The sequence below is a fragment of the Phalaenopsis equestris genome, unplaced genomic scaffold, assembly GCF_001263595.1.
Source record: "Phalaenopsis equestris unplaced genomic scaffold, ASM126359v1 Scaffold213408, whole genome shotgun sequence".
In the NCBI taxonomy this organism is placed as follows: Eukaryota; Viridiplantae; Streptophyta; class Magnoliopsida; order Asparagales; family Orchidaceae; genus Phalaenopsis; species Phalaenopsis equestris.
The window spans coordinates 1,751-5,945 of NW_018232254.1; positions in this window are offsets into that span (position 1 = coordinate 1,751).

A 4,195-nucleotide genomic window follows, 5' to 3' on the forward strand; every position below is an offset into this window, starting at 1 on the left:
TAAGTGAATTTAAATCTCTAATTCTATATTTATATCTTATCAATTTAAAATCATTCAACACATTTATATATACATATGAATGAGATAGGTTCATTAACATTCGGGGTGTAGAAGGGTCGTTCGAGTTTGATTGAGCCTTGACTCGAGCTTGAGATTCATTAATTAGTGAGTTTGAGTTCGGGCTTAAGCTTAATTCTTCGATTTTAAGCTACGCCAAAAAGAAGTTAACATTAATTAGAGCTCGTATTAATTAAAAGATAAATAATAAGAAAAATATTTGCTCTAAAATATAAAAAATATATATTTTTTTTATTTTTTTAATAATTAATAGCCAAAAGTCTTAAAATTTACTATATTTATCGTATATTTTATATTAACATTTCTTTTTAAATGAGAAAGCTTGCTTACCAACGAGTTGAGTCAAGACTCAGAGTTGGCGTGAGCTTGGCTTGTTAGCTTATGCAGCTAAACTCGTGAGCCACATACCGAATCGAGCCAAAGCTATAATCATCTAATAATTTTAAAGGAACATTGACACATATATTTGATTTCAAACATTTCAAATTTATCAATATTTTATTTTATATCTTCTGTGGATTGAACGGTTCTGAGCGGAGCATGCGACACATGATAGAGCTCTATTAGAATAAACAAAGATACCTGGAGGAGGATCGATTGACAGCAAACAGCCGACCGGAGATTGCTTGAGCGGCTGACCAAGGGTCAACTGACAATAGACCGACCGAAGTAGAGGTTGATCGACACAAAAAGTGCTCAAATAGAGGTCGATCGACAAGAAGATGACCCACACAATATTCATCAATTGCAGGCATGAAGTCAATTGGTTTGGGGTCCACCGTTTAAAAACGGTCAAGAATGTAGTCATCATTTCACAACAATCCTATCTCCTATAAATATAAAATCATTAAATTTAATAGAAGTTATTGATGCCACATAAAAATATATCATCTTCTTTCTCCTTCTGTTCCAGTTTATATATATATATATATACTTCATGAACGAGAGAAAGAGAGACATAATTGCATTAAAAAATAGGGAAGATTTAGGGTCACTTTAGGGCGGCTGCAGCTTATTGAATAATTTGCTGATAAACTGATTAAAAAAATGTGTTGATAAGCTAGGAACAGTGACTATTATAAGTTTTTATTTTTTTTGAAAAAGCCACACCACTGCCAGAAAGTTGACACTACACCTAAGATAAGTGCGGTGTGAAAACACTTTTCAAAACACATAATCTGTCAAAACATAATTTACCCAAATAGTCTAGTGTGTTTTCAAAACACCACCGCACCAAATAAACTGCCCCAAATGGACCCTTAGAAACACCCCAATCAATTCCTACATATTTGCATAAACAACACCTTAAGTTCAATTTTTACAAATATGTCATCTTACTTGTGCAAGAAACGGTGCACTTCACATTTTAAACGTTAAAAAGGTGGTAATTTTAATGTGATATGACACGTTTGGGTGGTATAAATGTAAAAAAAAACTAAAATTTATGTGTACCATATGTAAATACATAGAGATTGGGTGGTATGTTTGTAAAGTTATAAGAACAGCTTGTCTCGACAGCCAAATTATTATGCCTAGAAAATGCTATGTGAAAACACTACATAACATTAATTCCAATTCTATCACAACATTAAACAATATACACTATCATCATAGAATTAATATGACTCATAAATCTATAACATTAATTCTAATCAATGCTATCACAACATTAAACTACATAATATCATCAAGGCATTAATATGACTCATAAATCTTTAACATTAATTCTAATTAATTCTATCGCCACATTGAATTATAGTATGTTATCATCAAAACATTAATGTGGCTCATAAATTTTTAACATTAATTCCATTTGAGTTCTAGGAAGATTTACATACATACCGCTCAATTATCGCATGTTTACTTGTGTGCTACGTAAACTTCAATATTTACTGCATGCCAAAAATTAGCTTTCGTGGGCTAAATCACATGGACCTAGAAGGCACGTCGGCGTAGAAGGTACAATCATCATATGGAGGATCAGCTAAATCGACTTGTTGGCCTCACTCTCTAACATGTTAGTTATCACGTTTCATCTGTCGAGCTGACCAGCCAAACTGACTTAGCGAACAAACTCACTGAACTGATCTACTTGTTTCATCTACTGAACTGACCAGCTTAGCTTACATCATCGACAATCCTCGAAACAATCAAAGCACCAAAGTTAAGACCTGTATAAAGAATAGATATATGCCACATCTTCATTTATGAACCCTATGACATCCAAGTTGCAATATTTTCATCGAGGCGTTGTGGACGAATTGTGTACGTTATGACCTGTATTTTAATATTTGCTTGAACATATATAATGGATGGACAAAGGCACTGGAGGAAGAATGTAGTATCTAGTCTTCGGGCCATTTTGAGGGATCCCACTTCGTGATTCTTTTAGGCGTTCTCAGAACCCTTCTCTCTATCGATCCTTGCTCGCCAGATCATTCTCTATGCTCTGCTTGAGAAGAGTCATAAAGTGGACACATAATTTAGGTATGGAGAACGTGAGTTGTATAAACTCACAAACAATACTGGACCCAACATATTAAAAGCATTCAACATCTACATTTGTGCCATCCCATCTATGCAAAAAAAAGGTGTATTCGCATTTAAAGTTAAGATAATGGTTTTTTATGCGATATGAAAGATTTGAGCAGTATAGATTTAAAAAAGTAAAATTTAGATGTTAATATGTAAATACATAAAGAATTGGGTACTTAATTCTATCATCACATTGATTAAACTATGCGTTATCATCAAAGCATTAATTTGACTTGTATGTTCTTAACGCTAACTTCAATTAATTCTGTCACCACATTAAATTCTATATTATCAACAAAGCATTAATATGCCTCAAATTTTCAGCATTAATTTCAATTAAATTTATCTCCAAACTCAAGTATATATATATATATATATAAAAGAATGGTTGAGGCTATTACACGAGCTCCCAGCCACCCTCAAGTGTCTAACTATTCGAGGACCGCCCTCACTACCAACAAACTAGCAAGAGGAGGATTTGAACCCGAAACCCGTGACCTGAAGAGACTTACGACTTTCCACCCTCAAGTGTCTGACTATTCGAGGACCGCCCTCACTACCGACAAACTGGCTAGAGAGAGATTCAAACCCGTGACCTGAAGAGACTTACGACTTTCAAAGAGGTTGTTCTACCAATAGGTCACGGCTAGCGACACACACACACACAAATAACTTCAATTAAAGCTATCACCAAATTAAACTATATATATTATCATCAAAGCATTAATGCGACTCTTAAGTTGATGCATTCAACATTGCATTAACTCCAACTAATTATTTTCTTACATCATTTCCTATAAACAAATGCAAGGTATTTCAAACCCTCACAAACATAGTTATCCTCCCATTAATTAATTTAGCAAATAACTAGTTATCAATCCCATCATATTTGTTATATTATTATTATTTTTTAAGAGAATGATTTACATACATACCCCTTAATTAATATGTATTTACATTTCTAAGACCTACATTTTTATTTTTACTCATATAACATCTTAAGGGGCGAAACCGTCTTTATTTTCTACGGTGGGCAAAATTATCAAATTAAGTATTTGACAAAAAAATATTATTATGAGGGGCGAAAATCTAATTTTTTTTAAAAGTACATAACAAAAACTATTACATTTAACAACTATAGATATATGTCATATTCTATGGTGGGTGGGCATCTGTTTATGTATGAAAAATATGTATTTTACTTTTTAAAAGCTAAAATAGTTGAATTGTTTATGTCATATGAAAGAATTGGGGGGTATAAATGTAACAAGTAAGGTTTAGGTCATTTATTAAAATGTTAATGTTATTATGATCAAGCCTAACACACACATGAGTCAACTAATCCTTCTTACAATTACTAGAATTCATAGAAGAATAGATATGAATGCCATGGTCGAATTTAGATAAAATCAAAATCAAATATTTGCGATGATCTTAAGGAAGGTTATGGTGGCATGGGAAATAAATATTTTACTATGAGAGAGATAAGCCCTCATTAATGCTATCATATTATAAAATTTAGGGGCTTAATTTTTTGCCTTTCATTATTTAATTATATATATATATATATATATATATATAT